This window comes from Chamaea fasciata, unplaced genomic scaffold, assembly GCF_029207755.1.
Source record: "Chamaea fasciata isolate MVZ Bird 193981 ecotype frontalis unplaced genomic scaffold, bChaFas1.0.hap1 SCAF_6, whole genome shotgun sequence".
Lineage (NCBI taxonomy): Eukaryota > Metazoa > Chordata > Aves > Passeriformes > Sylviidae > Chamaea > Chamaea fasciata.
The window spans coordinates 33,730,782-33,752,720 of NW_027094091.1; the positions used below are offsets into that span (position 1 = coordinate 33,730,782).

The window sequence follows — 21,939 nt, forward strand, 5'->3', positions numbered from 1 at the left end:
GAGGCAGGCGCTGATCTCTTCTCTGTGTCAGGGTGATCAGGGACAGAACCCAAGAGAATGACCCAAGCTGTGTCAGGCAGGGGTGGTTAACATTGGATATTAAGAAAATCTTCTTCACTCAGAGGCTGAGTACTGGAACAGACTCGCCAGTGGGGTGGGCACAGCATGAAGCCTGACAGAGTTCAAGAAGTGTCTGGACAATGTTTTCAGGCACACAGTGTGGCTCTTGTGCCTGTCCTGCGCAAGGCCATGAATTGGACTTAAATCATCCTTGCGGGTTCCTTCCAACTAAGATATTTTATGATTCTATGAAAACTGATGATTCATATTTAAATTCAAAACTAATGGATCTGTTAAAGTGTCTGATAATGTCTGTAATAGAATGCAATGGATATGAGTGTGATAGGAATCATTCTGATGTGTTTATTGTATATGAAATTTCATTATCAGAGATTCTAAAGTAGCTTACACACAATCAAGACAGACAACATTTCCAGATATATATAGATAATATAAACACAATTATTAGTTTCTTACATTCTACCAGTGTGAACACTTCTCCAAATTTTTTGGTAACAAATAATTGCTTCATGCTCTAAAATGCATCACATTATTCCAGTGATGATTTGAAATCTTTCTTGAACACTTCAGTTGATGTCTCTTGAGTTTTTCATCAGCCCTTTCCAGTTTTATAGTGTCTTCAGTTACAGGAGGAATATCGGTGGGATAATGCAGTTGCCATGGTTCCTGTGCAAAGAAGGGAATGTGCCCCTCACTCTACTGGTTCACACAAACAGCATCTCTTTTCTAAACCACTAGAAAATTATACCAGTGTCCCACTGTATTATATAAAAAATACAAAAGTAAATAAATTTTTAGTTAGTAACATCTAACTAACACTGGACGTGGTTTTCTCAAAAAGAAATTGGAAGACAAAATGAGTAAGATGAACGGCAACCAAAGGCATAAAACTATTATTCTTCAAAGACTTAAGTGTAATTTGAGAAAGAAAAACTTCTGGATTCAGAAAATAAGAACATAGATATCAGGAGTGGATTGAATAGCTTCAAAGGTTAAGTGTAAGATCAGAAATAAAAGCAGAAAGTGAATTCATGGGCAAAATTTCAAACTAGAAAAAGCAATTTTCAACTCAAATCTGTATTGCTTCTGACAGACTCAAAGTAAAAAGGTACATTCAATCTATAAATGACATCATTTTAATTCCAGTAACATAAAGATATTTTAACTACTTTAAAACTCAGGTAGATTAATGATCTTAATATGAATTGCAGCAACATAAAATGATGTTTCTTCAGCAAAACATAGATATTTGTTTTCTGCCTTAGTTTTCAGTATAGCTCTCATCACCTGTTTAAAGAGTGTAATTAATAACACTGAGGTGGGTTGACCCTGGCTGGACACCAGGTACCCACCAAAGATGCTCAATCACTCCCCTTCTCAGCTGGAAAGAGAAAAGAGAATGAAAGGCTCATGGGTTGAGATAAGGACAGGGAAAGATCAGACAGGGGAATAACAGACTTGACTCAGGGAAATTAATTTATTACCAACCAAATCAGAGTAGGATAATAAGATAAAAAAATAAATCTTAAGAACAACTTTCCTCCACCCCTCCCTTCTTCCTGGGTTCTTTGACTCTCAATTTTCTCCAACACCTCCCTGCCAGTGGCACAGAGAATGGGGTCGGTGGTCAGTCATTACAAGCTGGCTCTTTTGCTCCTTCCTACTCAAGAGGAGGAATTCTCACACTCCCCAGACTGCGACAGTGTAGTATCCCAATGGGACATGGTTCTTCATCAAGTTCTTAGACCTGAATCCTTCCCATGGGACAGTTCTTCACAAACTGCTCTGGCACAGGCCCCCTGCATGGTCACAAGTCTGGTCAGCAAACCTACTCTAGTGTGGGCTGCTCTCTCCACAGGTCCTGCCAGGAGCCTCCCTTGGTAGGGGGTAGCTGGTGGATCTCTGCTGCACCACTGACCTCTCAGGGCTGCAGGTGCACAGCTGCCTCACTACTTTCTGCACTGATCTTAATGTCTGCAGGGCTCTCACACAGTGTCTTCTCACACAGTGTCCCTCTCTCCACTGACTGCAATTTCCTCCTGAGCAATAACTTTTTCCCTTTCTTAGCCATGTAATCCTCAAGGCATTGCTACCATTGCTGATGGGCCCTTCCTTGGCCCACTGTGGGTCCCCCTTGGAGCCAGCTGGCATTGGCTCTGTCGAGCTTTGGGGAAGCTTCTGGCAGCTTCTCACAGAGGCTACCCCCAAAGCCCCCCTGCCCTCCACTACCAAAACCTTCTCATGCAAATCCAATACATACATAGAGAACACAACTACTTAGATTAATTTGAGTCCTGTGATCACAGTCAGCTGTATAGTAATCTTTTTGCTAAGTATGAAAGGAATATATTTAATGCAAAACTGTAGCTAAGTTAGAAGCCTGTTCTCCTTCATCATTTTCAATTGCTAGTAGCACTACGACACCAATTATGTATTACTTAGATCATTATTTTTAGTCTTTCATGTTGACATGAAGTTTTATTTCCCAAGTTATGACATTAACACATTAGTCTCACAAGCGTTTCTGCTGATTTTCCCGTGGATTACACTGCAACACAAATATACTTATTCTGCAATTTTTATTTCTTTTAAATTGGTTTAAGCATCTCTTGGACTCTAGATAGGATATTCTCAACAGAGATTTTTTTTTCTGAATCTGGTTGAATTTCTTAACAGGCAGCAAAAATAGGTTATTTTCAACAACCTTAAAAATTAAGTTAGGAAAATGTCAGTTGTAGTAGTACAGTCATTCCCTTGACAAGCTTCCTTGATCACAGACAATTTAGTAAAAACAGAAAAAATACTCCAGTATGTTAAATGTTACACTCTTGTGAGTGCTCTTCTAGAGATGACAGGAAGGCTTAATTTATTTACCAAATCCTTGTGCTTGAAGCCCTGTGTGAATTGCAGATTCTTCATTTTATTAAGCATAATTTCTCACAGGAAAGTATCAAGGCTAAAATAAACTGTTATGCCTAAATGAATCAAATTGATTTTCTTGAAATCACGAATACATTATCTAAGCATAAAAGTCTTTCTTTTTTCCTTCATTGTGATTTTCTAGCTGCTCCCATGGTAAGGACTTGCATGCCTGTGTCTGAGAGGCTGATTCACCCAAGAAGATTTCTTTGTTGTTGTTTAAACTTAATTTACAGCCTAATCACATAATTGACCTCATGACCCCATGAATACAAGCTGACAGTTTAAGAGAAACAACAGAACAACAGCATAGAAGTATTACTCTGGGAGTCGAAAGGGAAAATTAAATCAGTGCTTTAAGAAGCCTTTTTTTTTTTTGAGACTTAGAAGACAGCCAGCTCCAAAAAAGCCTCAAAGTTGATCTCTGTGGTCATACCCCTTGCAGTCAAAAATCTCTGTAGAAGGATAAGCAAGGATATCTGATAGAAGCAAAAGCAGGAAGAGGAAAACACCTCACAGAAGTGATATTAGCAGATCTTTGCAAACCTGGATTGATAGCAGCCTCAGAAGGGTTGCTGAGGACAGATGAAGTGGTTAAGAGATGTAGAAAGGGAAGAAAGGAAATTAGGGAAGTGGAAGAAGGACCCCAGAACAGTGAGGGAGGCTTAAGGGAGATAAAACTGATTACACAGAGAACTAATTGTGAAGCAAGGTACGTGAACTTCTTGGGGCAGCACTCCTCTTTTCCCACCCAACACCTACCTTTGTTCCATCATGCTTAGTCTACTCCCTCACAAACTCACACTTCTTCAATTTCCTTCTCACACACTTTTTATTCATAAAAGTACATAACCTACCACTAACTGCACATAGTAGGTATTACAGTAAGGTCTCAGCCTCATTCATTAATTCTTCTCCAAATACCCTAATAAAATATACACCGGATCTGTACTTGGAACCACAGGAAAGACATACAAGTCAAATGGATTTGTAATCACATCAGTGGGTTGCTGTGAGGTATTTATACAATTTGCAATGATTTTATGGTTATCTAATGATAAATATACTATTCATTTGTGATAAATAGTAATAAACCTTCTTATTACTACTGGTTTGTTTAAATAAAGATGACTTGGGATTTTTTTCATTAGACCATTAACCTGGCAGGAGTTTTAAAGAATATATTCAACTAATAAGTAAGATAACAATTTTTTCATGAAACTGTGAAAGAATTAACATGGTGTTAACTATATAATAGTAAGGCAACTAGTACTGGAGGATTTGTCTATACTGTAAGATTGCCTGTAATAAAAGCTAGAATCTTCTGTTAGATCTGCCACAGCAATTTCTACCATCAAAACTGAATATCAGTTATATTCCATACATTGTTAAAGGTTTAAGGTAATAAGATTATTTCTGTCTATCTACAAGCTATACAAATGAGTAGCATCTTTGGACAGAGTGACTTGAATTAAATGAAAAAAAAAGAGAAAATATCTAAATCCTATAGTTTTCCACTGTCTGTGAAGCAAAATAATGAAGTGTTCTCGGATTATTCACTTTCTAGATACAAAACTGTTAAGGAAAAGGCATTCTGTAGAAATCATTTAACTGTGCATGCTGTATTTCTATTTACTGTGCAATCATATACCTAAAAGAACAATGCAGCTCCACAGAATTTTGATCATGTACACTTATGAAGATTGAATACATTATCTCAGCTTTGTTCAGATTAAACTCAAAGATATTCCTACAGCATTCACCAAAGTACTGAGCAAAACTCCAAAAATACATAATTCAGTACTTATTTCCTCACATCCTCTTTGCCAGTTACAATATTTGAGCCAAAGCTATATCCCTCCACAAAAAACAGAGGCTTTCAAATGGCTGTTGCTTTTTAAGAAGAGCTTGACTGTTGAAGGATATATATATCTTCAACTCAGCTTTATCCTGATAAGGCATTTGTACCATCTCCAGTGAGGAGAGTTTTTTCCTACAGTAATGAGATTATCTGAGAAAGCGGGTGATGCTTAAGAGAATACTTTTCAATTTAAAAGAAAGGGGGAAACCCCACCTGTTGAGGTAGACAAATTTCTGATTTGGCTAAGTGAGGAGACTTATCTCAGAGTATGTAGGAAAATATCTTGACAGAAGTAGAAGCTCAAGGACGAGAGAACCAGAAGCTTCTCTGCGTGTTCTATTCCACAGACAAAAGAATTCTTAAGTGCTTAAGTTTGATCTTTCTTTAGGGTTATACAAACACTTGCTCTCACTGTAATAAAAGAATAATTTAAGTATTGTGCCTTTGTTCTGCAAGTTCCTATATACACATACTCAATAAAAGGGAAAAAAAAAAAAGAGTTCTCATTTTTGTGATTTTACTTCATACTATGTTGGAAAAACTGCAAAATTCTTAGTTCGGAAAACCAGAGTAAGAATCTTAGGTTTTATTTTGCAACAATAGAGGAAAATCAGGAATTCTGGACTGAGTGGCTATTATTTGACAGAACTGTATTTTCTAGGACAAGACACAAAGAATCAAGACAAAATATAACAGCATTCCTGGCAACAGTTCTGCAACACTTATACAAACAATGCAAATTTAAAGATTGAATATGACCTCTATTACTTACCAATTAGAACTTTTTTTATTTAAGCACAAATTTGTTTCTGCAATTATAACCATTTCCAAATTAATCCACAGTATTCATTAAATACATGAACCTACTGTTTTCAAGTTACAGTGGCATATCTACACAGTGAAGTTTAGTTGTGACTATTTTTAACTCCTTCTTATATTTCAGTATAAGAAAGTGATTGAAAAATATATGCTGTTCTATTTTTTCTGTTAAAAACTGCTTTATGAGCAATTGTTCTGCCGAAGTCTAAAATAAACAAAATTCAAAATTAGAAAATACGCATTGTGCAACCGATGTTTAAGTTGATAGAATCCATGCTGGGACAGGTATTTGTTAAAATCATTTTCTACTCCCAAATCATTACAATCCATGTCATAAAAAATGAGATGCATAATTTAAAGGTTTTAATTTCTTTAAAGGTATTTAATTTGTATCCTATATGATGTTCTCTGTCAGAATTCTGTTAACATTTATTCTCTTTATTTGATGAGTGAAATTTGCTCTATGCAATCAGCATGTTTTAATGCAAATACTGCTATTATGAAGTATATTTACATGGCTAATTTTAAAGAAAAACATACAGGACTGTAAGCACGCTTCTTATAGTAAAGTTACAATGTAAAGTGCACCAGCAGCATTAATGTAATTTAAAAGTCCTATGACACATTTTTTGACATATTTAAGCTATATGGAGAAAATCTGTAATTCTCCCTTTCCACATGCTTACCTATTTTAAGTTCAGCAGCCTGACTTAATTAGCTAATATAGTAAGTATTCTAACCTCACCTTCAGCAATGGTGCAAACCTATATTAAGCTCATTTTCTTCTAGACATTCACTCCAAATTTATCATTATTTATTGTGAAAGCAAAATCTGAACAATTATTACTGTAGCTCTGTTGATGCACTCAGTGCAGGCTGAAAATCATACTAAAGCTACTCTTCTAGTATCCATTTTCATAGTTTCAGGAAGAACAAACAATGAAATCTCAACTCTACCTAAAAAAGTAGGCATAACTCTTTGAGTTCCTGTTAACTGTGGCTTCTGTTTCTTTGAAATGTTCACCACTCTTTTAACTTGCAATAAAAATTCAGATGTTGGGAAAAGCTCAGGACAAGGAGAACAAATGCAAATAGGAAACATGATGGAGAATTAATTTCAGTTACAGAAAGAAAAGGAGCATTTTCCACTGGTGCAAAGAGGAAAAAAAATAAATTTCATCAAACTGAGCTCTTAGTAATTTTGTGGGTCTGAATTCTGAGACTCCTCAGTGTTGTGGACATGCATTCTACAGTGTAGAGTCTACTCTCAAACAAGCTTAAATCAAAATGAAGTATAACAAGTAACAACAGGAATAGCTGATAGAAGTAGATGATAGAAAATATACCTTAAACACATTGACATTTACTTGTTTTAGACAGGGACCATTATTGATGTATGAGTATCTGCACAGAAATGCACTAAACTGACAGTAAATCTGTTTAGCTGAGCACAGCCTCATATACAATCTGTTAGGGCTGGATGCAAACTGGCTGCATTGATCTATTGCTAGATTATATGAGAAGTACATGCTTAGCCTCGAGGTTTTTCTACTGTGGCTGCATCGAGACCTGAGTTACTAATGTTGATCATATTGTAGCAACATGTGTAGACAAGATAATTTATGTTTCTGCAAACTCTGAGTAATTCTCCTATTCTTCACTCTCTCCATTCAACCAAGAAATGACAGCAATGATAGTTTAGACTCAGATCTTCTACTGGAGCACTAGGTCTCATAACTGCACATGGAAATAAGTGAGTCATGTTTAATGTGGCAACTCAGTTTTTTAAATATGAGCATAATAATTAAATAGCCACATAACTAACATAATCCTGGATTTCACATTTGATTAATACTTTCAAGATAGCTACAAAATTAAAAAAATGTAATTTTATTTTTTGATGGTTTTAAAATATTTTTGTTTCACAGAAAAACATAAAATTCCAACCAATTTTATGAAAAGCCTTCTGTCTTGAATAAAATGTACTTGAATTATATCTGTCACCATTCATAATACTGAAAATAGAGGCAACTGTATTTATCAACATATACTGATTTCATATAAAAGTACTGTGTATGCAATACCTGCTTTTTGACAGGTACTTATAAATGCCATTATTATAAACTAAATTCAAAAACTCAGAATTAAGTTCTATGTTACTAACTCAGGGACACCATTTTAATACATAGACATTTTACAGAAGATGAGGTTTTTTTTATTTTCCAGATTGGAAAACAGATGCCGACAGTAATTAAGATTATTGTTTGCTAAAACTGTTGGAGTCACTTTGCTATACATACAAAATTGCTTCTCATCTTATTCTACGGAAAGAACCCAAACCGGCTTTTTATTCTCAATCAGAGCTTTCTTCATTCCATAGGTGTGTCCTTCCCCAATGACAGTGTTCCTTTATTATTTTTTAGTAAAAAAATACTGTCACCTTCTCATGTCATAACCGTAGAATCCAGAGGCATTTATGTGAATACTGGCTGACAAACAATAAATAAAATCCAGTTGAAATTTCAGACATACTACCACATACGAACTGCACTGGAGAACTGCCTAGGTCAGTTTTATTGGACAATAAGAATACAGAAAGAAAATACCACCTCACTTTCTTTTCTTACTTAGAATGATTAGCAGATTATACACTGCCATATGTTACTGTGTAAATAAAAAGTTTCATTGAATGGTGTCCTGAGCGGGACAAGTAGGTCATTGCTATTCACTATCTGTGTTTCTGTGAACTTTATGTGTTTGTGTTTCCAATTTTTTTTTTTTCCTGAATGTCTGACTATAATAGGAAGAGAGTGATTTGTGGCGGAATTATGAAACATTCTTTCATAAATGAGATATAAAGTATGTTAGTTTTTAGAGTAGATTACCAGAAAAATGAAGTTGGACTCTTGAATACACCTGATTCTGTGTATACACCCATACAGCTAAAATGACAGGTTTATTTAATTTATGCTAAAATATTTGTGATAAATATACAATTCACTTCTGGTTTCTGACTTAGGCACAGTATCATTCTGACTTTCCCATGAGGCTGTAACTCTCCCTAAAAAATTCTGAAAATACTAAATAGACTATTAAAGTTGTAAAGGATCAAGTGAGGTTTACAAGCAGGGACAGATACTTTACATGTCTTAAACAGGAAACAGAGAAGTCATACAGTGCTGTTTACTAGTTTACTCCATATAATTTACAATTAACTGACAATTAAATACAAAAAAGAATCACAGGAAGAATATAATCAAAAAGTAAAAAAATAATTGTCATTTCTTTTAAGTGGATATTTTTTCTGTCTCATATAAGCACTTTCAGTGTTTGAAATTCAAAGAAAAGTAATTTTCTTGTAAATGGATTGATCTTTTCTGAGAAGAGTGCTTTGGATTTGGTTTATATGGTCCCACAGACAGAAACCCAATATCAAAATTGGATAAACAACAAAACACGAGTTTAAGAAAAGATCTGTTCAGAGTAAGTGCTAAAATCAGCAGGGAATCACTGCTGCTCCGAACAACTGCCTAAGCAGCCGGTTAGTGATCACCCAAATACAACCAAAATGATAAAAAGCAGCAGGGAAATAGGAAGCAGGAGACAATGCAAATTACCAGGGGGTCCATTGAGAAGTTAATTGAAGCAACAAGCTGAGAGACACGTAATGCAGATTGTATCAACAAGAAAGAGAAAACAAGCAGCCACTGAAGCAACCAAAGAAAAATGTGATGTCACTCTGGAAAAAATCAAACCAAACCAAAGAAAAACCATACCCAATTGTACAACAGGATGTTGTCAGATATATTGTCTTTTACAAAATGAGAAAGGGTCAGTACCCAAAACCAGGTGAGGTTTAAAAAACTATACACCAGACTTAATTGCAGACTTCAAATTGCTTCTCTTGCATAGGCTTAATATCCTAGATCCATGCAATATTGAAATATTTCAGTTAACACCTATTGCTTTGGTTCTTATTTTATTCTTTGGTACTTTGGTTTGGTTGGTTTGTTCTAAGACATGTTCAGAAGTTTTACAAATAAGGATTAACAATTCCCATGTGTGCTAACAGGAGAGACAACAGTATAGCACAGGGAGACTTTTACTCCTCTGGAAACAGGAAGAAAGAAGGGACATGACACTGTTTTGTCCAGGGAACAGACAGGATACACCATAAGTAACAGCTGAGACTACAAAGATGTACTAATGATAGTGTAACGCTCTGAAAGCTTTCTCATATTGTTTTTCTGGCATGTGATTTGAGCTAATTGAAGGGATCATTTTCCTATTGTTTATTATTGTATTACAAGGGAAGGTAACTGTCTTAAGGTTCTCCACATGAAAACAGAACACGAAAGCATAAATAAGCTTTCTTTCATGGTAAAGAACAACTTTAAATTACATGTAAAATGTAGTAATAACTCTACAGTTACTGAAACTCTTGCAGAATATCAGGCACCTGTTGGGTCCTAGGCAAGTCCAGATAAATACTGTTTATATTTAATCTTATATTTTTGTGCATCTCACAGGCAAAAAAAAATTGCATCACTTATTTAAAATACTTTTCCTCACTCTTGCATCAGAGTTCAGTTGAGACATGTCTAGCTGTATTTTATTTACTAGAATTTGATAATTTTAAAAGCTTACAGTAAATGAGATCTCAATTTTCAGCAAACGTGCACATCTGGAGGCAGAATCCTATTTAATTTCAACAAAACACCCAAAAAACAAATCACAAGTGGCAGCAGGTCACATAGAGCTTCTTCCACTGGAACTGTAATACACTCATCTGAAAATGTTTACTAAATGAAGTCATTCAAAGCACCAGAAGTTTTCTGACGGCAGCAATTTTTTTATCTGTTAGTGAAACTAACTAACACTGTATCCTTTCTAGCTTATGTTTCAGTACATTCACTACAGAGTTTAGTTTGAATGCAGATAACACGTGGTGTAAGTACCATGGAAAAACAAGAAAACATTGAATTTTTGATGTGAAAAGAGTGGGAATTCTCAGGAATGCCTACAGCAGATGACAGGAACATCTCAGAAATCTCTAAATGAGGAAGAATGTACTAAACCAAGGATCCTCTGGTGTCTCAGTCTAGAAGATGTAATATGTACTTTTCTCTAGAGTAACTTACATGACCACTGACATTATTTTGTGCTATATTAAAACATTGCATCATTTGAGTTAACATTTTTTTCAGCCATAAAATTCATACGCTCACTATGGGATCACAGCAGCATCATAAAATAGCACCTACAAGAGGTTTCTATTAGTTTTTCACAGTCAATATTTTTAATTTTGACTTCTACATTATGTACTATCTGTAATTACATGATTAAGATTTGCCAACATAAGCACCGCTCATGTTGACCAACAGAGATATTTGGGAATATGCATTAGAAGTAAAACTGCCAGAAAGTCTTATAGGAAAGAAAAAAAAATAAAGGACAAGTAAATGAAAGCTTTAGAAAGTTCAAATGAAATTTGCAGTCTTGGTTTGACAGGGAGATTAAATGCATGTAAGTGTATTTCTGTACATGCAATAATATTTTTTTTCTGTTCGAATAACAAAATGAAAGCAAATAATTCTTATTACAGAGAAGCCAATGGGGCACATAGTTCATATGTAGGACTTTCATGGCTAACCAAGTCCCCACTGTGAATCTGGCACTGGCAGAGGCATGACATGAAGTTTTTAGCCTGTGTGAAAAAATACTTCACAGCTGTAGGTTGAGAAATTAATTTTCTACATTCCAGAGAAAGGTTCACATCTTGTGATGACTGTATGTTGAATCTAGCAATGCCGGCAGCCACTGGTACAAAAAACCAAAGAAAACTGGTAAATCAGATCACATGTTTAAGTCAGATTCAAACTACTTTGTCATAGATCATATTAAAAAAAAAAAATATTAATTTGTGTGTTCCTTCAACCTTTTCTATGCCGCACACATATATATCTCTCAAACAATTTACTCAACAAAAGCTCTCTACCATTCAAACATATCATTTGGTTATGTGTAAAAGCTCATCTGCACACCCACAAAGGAGAACAGAAAAATAATGAGAAGTCAGAGGAGCTCCTCCAAAGCCCATCAGCAGCCATCCATCCAGCAAAGGCCTGTGTCCCTAACCAGAGGAGAACAGGAGTACGACAGGCTGGGTCCCAGTGACCAGGCAGACCTGAGAGAGTGACGCCGAGTGCCAGCCCTTGGGGTAGGACCGGTGGTCAGAGCCTTATGCCTGTGATATAGCATCTGGAGCAAGTGGAAGGGTGCAAGCCAAAAGCCATAATTGGAAAATACTCCAGAGGGCATCATAACAATTCAGAAGTATTTGTGATAAAATCCAGTGCCCAGAAACATTCCTGGAATTGTTTACTTTACTATCAAAGATGGAATCACAAACTGCACATAAGAAATTCCCAAAATGAAGTAGTGGTCACTGTGAGAAGGCCTGGTATCCACTCAGCTACGGCCTCCCTTGTTGTCAGAATTTAGCAAATCTTGTAGGCACGTTCTCACCACCCAAACCTTAGGGTCATATTCTGATTTGATAACATTGCATACTCTGTCTTCACAAAAGCACACAAGACATGTAATATTACTACAGAGACTGTAAGACAATAAAAGATAGGACTCTAAATCCATAATCAGGAAATATTTTAGAAGTACCTTATTTAGGGAATGCAGTAAATCCTTAAGGCAATTTGAGAGTTATGTAGAATATAAAATACAAGGAATGGGTTTCAAGGTAATGAATCCAGCAAAAGGACAAAATGTGTTATTTTGAATGACTGCTACTTGATGAGACTATAATAAAATCTCCACTTCCATCCTATTAGACTAAGCAGGAAGGTCAAATATGCAACAGAGATTGAAGTGACATGAAGCAGTTAGCAAAAGGATCAGCAGTATCAATTCTGCCTTTAATTTTGTGAAGTTTGCTGGATTATATTTAAGCTGTACAAAAAGACGAAACTGTTACAAGATAAAGAAGAAAAAAGAAATCTCCAGATCTATACACTATAGGTTCAAATAAAATGTAATATGTTGCATTGGAAGAGGATGCAATATATGAATATGGAATATTCTGATTAAAAATTAATTAAATAGGAAAAATATCAGCCTCCATTCAAAGATGGAATTGGTGCCTACTCTACCTGGATTCCAGGCGGAAGCCAATGAGAGGTGAGATTCCTGGACTGGTGGGAAAACATTTATGATCTATAATCTTCAGCTTGCCTTCATAATGACAAGAAGCTAAACCAACTGCTTAGGAAAGTCATTATTATCTCATGGAGCAGATGCAGTATCCAAAACCCAGCCTATGCTGTTGCCTAAGAAAATTGATAGCCACAATGCCAAAGCAAAGGAAAATGACCCAAGTGAGAAAATTTACACAGAAATAAGAAAGCAACAGCAGTGAATGAGGTTGCGAAGGAAACAAACAAACAAACAAAAAATTAAAAAAAAAGAAGAATAAAAGAAGAATAAAAAGAAGAATAAAAAAAGTAGGAACGTCAATCTGAACTCTATCTGAAAACTACCCAAACCTCCTTATGAACTCCTTGACATGCATGTGCTTGCACTTCAAGCATACGTTAGTTGGGTGACAACTACACAAGGGTATTATATTTATGGTAAATAAAAGCATAACAAAAAAAAAATGTCCCATAAGTGAACATGTGTAGGAGTATATTTTTAAAAGCTGAAACAATTCATCTTCAAAAATGGTATATTTTCTTCTGTTTTTATCTATTTTTAAGCACCTAAATATATTCACACACTTTTATGTTCATGTTTTAGTAGATGTTTGTACAAAGCAGAATGGTACCCCTGAAGTTTGTTTTCAGAGGTAGACTTGCAGAAATTACAAGCAGATGGAATAGCATTAGCTTTAAATGATATATATGTATCACCAGATTTTAAAAGGTATGAATGCTTTGGAAGTCTTGAGATCATTGCTGGAAAAAAGATTTTTTTAAATTATGATCATTCTAAAATGAACCCTCTCTCTTTTAAACAGCAGGATTTCTCTAATACTGTACATGCTTTTATAATTACTTTACTTTAATGTAATACTTTAATGAAGACCAGTTTAATTAAATTAAATTTCTCCCTAGTGGTAACTCAATCAAAATGCATTCTACCCTCATTATGTTATCAGTAGGAGTCCAACATTGTAAGTGCTCTAAGAGAAGCTGGTTTTAATGAGAATGGTCATGACGTATAATATTTGAGAGTCAAGTTGCAGAAACTTTAAATGTCATATAACAAAGAACTATGTTTTAAGATGAGAGGGTAGACATTTCTGTGCTAATTGGCTCTGTTTAATATTTTCCTTTAAATTGCAATGCTATTTATTACTTATTTATGACAGGCATTTACTTAGAATGTTATACTGCGTTCAACTTTCAGTGATTAAACTTTTATAGATAAATATTGGTCTCTTTCTTAATGATTAAGATAGCAATCAATGATGTTTACTCTGAAATGACATTTATCATCACCTCCTGTGGAGCTGTTTAACAATGGCACATCAGTAACATATTTATAAGGACTCTAGTTTTAAAAAGGATTTTTTAGGAATGTGTATGGAATACATCCTGGTAGTACCAAATATCCCTGTAAACTGGACATCCATAGTAGACTTTGTAAAATACCCTTTTCCCAGCTGCTAATGTCTGGTTTTAGTGAATGAATGTAACCATAAAGGTAGCCAGAAGTTAAATCACAGATTCACAGAATGGGTCAGGTTGGTAGGGACCACAGTAGAACATCCAGTGCAACCCCCCTGCTCAAGAAGTGTCATCCTTGAGCACATGGCACAGACATTTCTTGAATACCTCTATTGAGGGAGACTCCACAACCTCTCTAGACAATCTGTTCCATTGCTCAGTCACCCACATGACAGACACATTCTTCCTCCTGTTCAGGTGGAACTTCCTGTGCAACAGTGTCTGCCCATTGCTTCTTGTCCTACTGCTCAGCACCACCGAGCAGAGCCTGGCTCCATCCTCTTGGCACCCTCCATTTCAGATACTGACAGACACTGATGATCACCTCTCAGACATTTCTTTTAGAGGCTGAACAGGCCCAGCTCTCTCAGCGTATCCTTGTAATAGTATTGTAGAGTATGCTTTTAGGACTACATACAAAATTAACCTCATGTTTCTAACATTTGTTTCCCGATTTATCATTCTAGTGAGTATATCTAAATTGGCATACTCAGTATTTATTCCAATCATATCTCAATTATGCTCTTCAGGTAAGTGGAATGGAATACAAATAATTGAGCCGCTGCTGAAACTCACTGACCAGCTTAGAAAGTGAATCTGATCTTGGAATGGACTAGATATTAAGATGGAAGACAAAGTAACTAGTTTGCAAACTTAATTGCTGTAAACTATTACTACATCAGAAATATGCTTAAAATGAATGTGTTTTAAGAAAGCAATTGTAAAGTGAAGGGTGAAGGAAATCAATTATTAACTGCAATGTAGTCTTCATGCAGACATCTTGAATGCTTTGAAGTCATACTAAGCTCACTATAATAAAATATAGCTATAATATTATCCCAGTTGAGGTTATTTTTATTTTTGTTTGGTCCTTTTGGCATTGCTGCTTAATGCATTACTGCTTTATGTATCTCTTCCTTTAACATTCTAATAAAGTAGACACTTTAAAAAATACCCGGGGGGGGGGGGGGGGGGGGTTGGAATAAAGAGGCATCAGATATTTAGTAAACACTAATACTTAGTATCAGAAATGTCTCTTTTCTGCAGAGTGGAATAGAGTCCACATGGTTGCTTTACAGTCTTTGTGTAGCCTAGGTATCATGTTCTAAAAAAGCTTCACTTAGTGGTACTTCCTCAAAAATTTAGTGATGTGTTATTGTTGACATTGTTTATTGGAATTTCTCTCTGGCATTATGTGTGTGGTGCAGCATTTTTTTCTTTCTTTCTTTCTTTTTCTTTTTCTTCCCCCTTTTTTTTTCTTATTAAATACGGAACTGTTTGGCTGGAGAATTGTTGTAAATACATTTCTAGTCTGGTATTAAAAATAAATTTTTAAAAGGAGCTACTAATACTATTGGACTTACACATAGGACACACTCCAGGCACTGAAAATATTTCTCTCTTGAACAGTCTTCATAAAAGGGACGTATATTTTGTATTTGCCTCTCTGCTAGAGCCATAAAACCTCATTCAACAAGAAGCAAAAAGGTGACACTTTTATTATTGCTGTTGAACAACTGGTCAACTCCACGTATTTTTTTCTCATTTAATGTCATTTTCAAGGAAGAAATGAGGCTAACTGTCCACATGATCTTCTACAGCTTATAACTAGGCTAAAAATGAATTAATTTTAATGAGAAAAACAACTGCTGTCCTCAACCTGGCATGATTCTGAATTAAATATCAAATTCTGCTTCACAATCAGACATGTAAAATCTAGTCCTGAGCAGTAACTGCTTAGCACTGCAAACCTTGACCTCTTGTGTAATCTAGTATAACAAGCAGCTTGTGGTAAAGATTGCATTTCCCTTTCACCAGAAAAAAAACATAATAATCAGACAATAAACTTTTATGTCTTTCTGAAATTTAGCATTTACAGAGAGTTGAAAAAAGAATGCCGATGGGATACAAGGCTGTCAGAAGCAAAAAATTGTACACAGGATTCCAAGGACATTCACTAAGGATGATACAAGTACATGTACAATTTAAAAGGTTTATTTTCTAAACAAATGTTTATTTTCTCTCTGAAGGTTTATTTTCTAAACAAAGGGCTTTTTTTAGCAAACAAGCTTTTTGAAACAACAGAGGAAAACAATTAGGACAGAACTATTTTTTCACAAATCAATAAGCAACAATTACACAAAGAAAACAGAAACATGAAGCCAAAAGATGGATCACAGAATGCTATCAAGGCACATTGTGTATGACATTATAAGATGTATCATTGACAGGAAACATTGAACATGCTGACTTGAATACAGTCTACAAAATAAAAAAGAAAACTAATACCTAGGAAAGTAGGCAAAATGGCCATCACAGTCAAATGACATAACTACTCTGACTGATTGCCAGCTACGTTCCTTGTCTGGAACACAAACAAGAACCACACTACCATAAAACACTAAAACCTTATTGCAGCAGTGGTACTGCCTACCCAGATGCTTTTTTCATATTCATTACGGACTACAGAAATCACGTCCTTTCTTCAGATGGTGAATAAATACCACAAAATCTTGTGATAAATTGATCACAAGAGATTGTGATAAAGAATATCACACAATTTGTTGGAGGTATAGCAACATTCTAAAAATTATATTCTGTCATGAAACTTAGTTCAAGTCTATTAATGCACCAAATATAGTTAATTTGTATTAGAATATGAAAGAAAAATCTAAATAAATATTGTTGATAAACATGTGGAAATAATTAAGGGTTTGGAATTTGATTCTCTGATATGCAGACTTTATGAGCAAGTAGGTAGAACATGAAGATAGTGACAGGACAGAAATAACATTCATGGAGAATTTCTTCCTTCTTCTGATACAATTTTATTCTATGACTTTTTTTTTTTAAAGCAGAAATTTTGATTTACAATAATTTGAAATTCTTAAACCCTATCCTCTAAGAAAACTGTTAAACTCTTTTCCCATAATGTCTCAAATCTCTTTAGCCAGAGTGATTCACATTAGACCTGCTGGCAGCAAGCTCCCTTACCATCCAGTCTTCTCAGAAAAATCTTAGCAGCAGTGAACTTGATTATCAGGCATTTTTGAATGACTGAGCATCTGGAAATTAACAAGACTCCTGCCTGATTTCTACAAGAAGCCTTTACAGATGCCTTTACGTTTGGGAGGCATTCCTTGGCTTTTACTTAAAATCACTTTTACAGTTTTAACTGTTAAGTTTTCCACATTAAAAGAACTTTGATGTCTCCTGTTCAAAACTGAAGTTGTTGAGAGTATGCAATAGAAAAGACTGTCTCCTATTTTATAAAGGACAGTTATCACATATCTAAAAGGGTCCGCAGAACAAACATATATCCACTTTCTGTATGGATGAAATTAAAAAAAAAATTACTTTATTTTGTAAAATCATTATGACTCATGTCAAAATGATACATAAATCACAAGCAAAAGAAAACAAAAACAGATTAAAAGACGGTTATTTTCAGAAGCCTTTAAACTGTTCAGAGTGTGCTCTTTTGCAGTACTGGTGTAGCCTTTTGCTGTACTGTAGTATTACTCTAAATGTGACAAAGAAATTGCTTTTTTTTTTTTCTTTTCTCAGCCAAAATATAGCAAGCTCTTTAAGCGATATGGAATTGGTAAATAGTTATCAAGCCAGAAAATATTTCAGAACATTTTTTACACTCTCCAATATGAAAAAAAAGTTCAAAATTCAAGTATTATATAAAGAATAGAGAATTCTAATAAAAAAAATCACGAAATCTGTACACTTGATCAGCTTTACAATCAAGAACATTATTTGATTGTCTAATCTATGGTAACAATTAAATTTTACAAACATAAGTTCGAAGTACTTTGGTGCAGCTTTAAAGATGAAATATGCTTAGGTGGATTCTGATGATCATTATGCCTTATGATGATCATTATTAGAATGAAAGTTATCACTTCTGCTGTTTTTGGACTTGTCTGCTTTGAGACAGTCTAACCTCTGGGTGCTTTAGTCTAAGAATTATTCCTGAAGTGACTAATAGCAATAAGAGTAAAAGTCAGCTATATTTTAAGTATGTAACCTCTTATGTATGGTTTTCTCTCATAGCACTCTCTCTCCAGTTTTACAGCCTCAAACTTTTCCTTTCATGCCAGCATAATATTTGTAACAGATTTGTGTTAATCTCACAGACCTGTGGCTTCCCTGCAATAGACCATCCAAGTCACCCTGGAAATGACAAATCTTAAGGATTTCAGACACTAGGGGCTGCAGAAGTCAGTTTGGGAACTTGAACCACTAACTGCTAGAAAAACAGATAAAAAACCAAAAAACCTGGAATTACCTATTCTGTCCTTCTATACAAAAAGGCAGGTTGCAGCTGGACATCCCACAGTTCTGGAAAAAAGCCACTAATTTTATTAATGGAGATTCTGGGGAGACTTTGCACACATATATACCACCATCTGCCTTATTCCAGGAGACACTGCCTTCTGGTATCCTCCTAATAAAATAGGTTTTGCCACACTCTTCCACACTACAGTGTATGGGAATAAGTGACAACCATTATCAAAGCATTTTCATAAGAAAGCATGTTAAATATAAAAAGAGAAGGACAGTGACATTCCTGCTTTGAAAATTAAAACAAGAAATATAAGGAGGAAACTGAGAGGAGCCATGAGAAGAAAACAGAATTCCTCCAGTGTGACTTTATGACCTGTTGCAAAAAGCATGCAAAAATATGTGGTACCAGAACTACAAAAGAAAAAATAGATCGATTTTGTGCTCAAAATACTTTTCTAATAGTCCCTCCACATCAGGAAGTCATGGTCTTACTATCTGAAAAAAAAAAAACAATATTTCTATGCTTAATCCAGTAAGACAGTCTTGAAAAAAAGAAAAGGAATACAGAGAAATCAATGCAAGCATATTAATTTCAATTCCAGTCTCCTGATGAGGGTAGCTCTCAAATACATCTCAACACACACGGAGATATTGAATGCTGATGAATAATACATATATTTTCCAGCTTCAAGTAAATCATTTATCTCTGCAATTACAAGTCAGCAAAGATACTGAATGGTTTTTAACATGTGACTCTTGACATGTTTTTTTCAGGATAAGAGAAGCAGATTGAACTTTTTCTGCAATAAACCATTTCTACTAAGATCAGTTTATTTTGCCACTTTGATAATATCGAAACAAATAATTTGGTATTCTTCAATATGTAATATATTTAGGTCAAATATTTTTACAGAGATTTTTTTAAAAAATAAAAATAAATTGCCATGGTGTTCTGGAATAAAAACAAGACAATAAGTTAAATGATAAAATTCAGGTTGTTTTTTTGGTTTTTTTTTTTTTTGTTTTTGTTTTTTGTTTTTTTTTTTTTGTTTGTTTGTTTGTTTGTTTTTTTTTTTTTTTTTTTTTTTTTTTTAAATTTCATGTAGGGAAGATAATTTTCCCTTATGCCTCACAAGAAAAAGGTAACCCAGCGTTTCTTCATTAAGGGATAGGAAAGAAATCAAAGTGAATCTGCCTGAGTAATACTGATCTTCGCTAAGATTTAAAATATATCCCCTCTGAGAAAAAAGAAAGAGATATTTATCCTTAAATTCACTTCCCTATAAATTGGTTTTATTCTATGCGTTCAACTGCATTCTATGCATGCCAAAGAATAGCTGATAATCAGATGTTTCTACATGCTTTGAGGCAATGTAAGTGATTTTTGGTTAGAAAATACTGAGTCATTACTCAATCTATATTTAAAACCTCAATTTTATGATAACAACTCAGGCCTTTAAACAAAAGTGGTAGCAAAAGCCCATCTCAGCATTGCTAAACAGGCCCATACTCTAATAGTGGCATGGGAACAGTTAAATAAAAAATAAACAAAAAAATGCAAAATATTAATATCACTATGTCATATAAACAACAGATTCTTATGTTTAACCTATGACTTCTTGGGAAAAGGTGATTCTTTACCACATTGGAGGATTTTTAAACCCCATTTCTAATTGTTTGGTTGGTTTTGTTTTTTTGAGAAGTATGAAGGAGGAGTTTTTGAAGATACATTAGTCTCAAGAAAGTAATATAAGAAATTCCAAAATCATGGATAAAGCAGCTGTTCTGGAGTAGATAACTGCTATTTTTGTCCTTGGAAGAATGCCTTCTCTTTGCTAAATATGTGTAGTGATTTTTTTTAATAGACTCCAAAAGATTTTACATATATTAAATTTAAGACCACAATCAGGATTCTTTGTGTCTGCATTTGCTTTGCATTTCACATCATACTAAAGAATAATTATGAATGACTGAAACTAATTTGCTTTCTTTCCTAAGCTGCTGTTTCGTACTTTTGAGCAACTGTTAAATTACATCCAGGAGGTTTATTAGTATTTCAAAACTACAAACTAAAACATATTCCAACAGTGCCTTATGAGCACAGGAGGATACTGCCATTTCTTCTAAAGTAGCTAATCATTTAGCTATGTACATAAGATTTGGTTAGGTAGGTAAAAATAATCAACTAGAAATTTTAGAATAGGGCTTTTTTTTTTGTCTCAAGAATATAATATATCCTTGCAAAAAGTGGTACGAGAACTGTTAATCACAACAGAAAATTGCTGGTTAACCTAAAGCCCCTGGGTTTATTTTAACATACTAAGAAAATACAAAATCATAATTAATTTAGTCAAAGAGTTGCAACCAGTCAATAGCTAATATTAATGTAGAATATATTACTTCATGATGCCGTTCCATCATTGTGGAAGATAGAGGACAATCTGCACTATGACATATAGATATATGCCATAGAGATTAATTGCAATTATTTGGGAGTAGTTTTTCTAAATTATCCAAAGTAAAAAATCAAAGTAAATACATGTATTGTCTAAAAAAATAACTGTTTCAGAGATCTGAATAAATATAATCCCAAATTTTATATAGGCAGTATTAAATTGATAGTGTAGGCTTGCAAAAATTCTACTACATAATAACAGCTTCAGAATTTATAATTACAGAATTTAAGATTTAAAAACTGTATTTTCCTCTACAGATGAATATATATAGGACAAGAGCAGAAATGTAATGATAGTGTCAATGTTATCACTGATACAAAGACTGTTCCTGAGGCTACGAATGATAACAAACCTGTTATTTATGGCCTGCATTTAAAGTTGCAATTTAAGTTAAAATTTGATAAATATAGCTGCAACACACTGCAACAACAGACTATTAAACTACAGGAAAGCATGCACATGAATCTGAAAAATGAGATTTCCAGATTTGATTCTGGAATGGTTCCCAATTGCATTAGCAAAGCTCTTTTAAGTGGGCCTAAACTACACCACTGTTCTTTGCCTAGTGACTACTGACTACTTGATATCCAGAAATATCTTATGCAAAATAAATCAGTATCAGTCAAGTCTATTCTGCACGTAATAGCTGATCAAAATAACTAACATCTATTCATGAAAAAAATTTACAATATTCAGCATGTGGAAAATTTTTGCTAAAACACTGAAGGGAAAACTTTGCCCTGACGCAGAAACACTTGTGTTG

The 21,939-nt window shown here is 34.5% G+C and overlaps 1 long non-coding RNA gene across 1 annotated transcript in view; it reads right to left on the reverse strand.

The window, feature by feature from the left end:
- Nucleotides 1-470: 470 nt before the first annotated feature.
- The window catches only part of LOC136291156 (uncharacterized), a 136,896-nt gene continuing 115,427 nt past the window's right edge, over nucleotides 471-21,939 (reverse strand). The window contains exon 5 of the long non-coding RNA XR_010721440.1: nucleotides 471-747. This is a non-coding gene — a long non-coding RNA (uncharacterized lncRNA). The remainder of the gene's footprint in view (nucleotides 748-21,939) is intronic.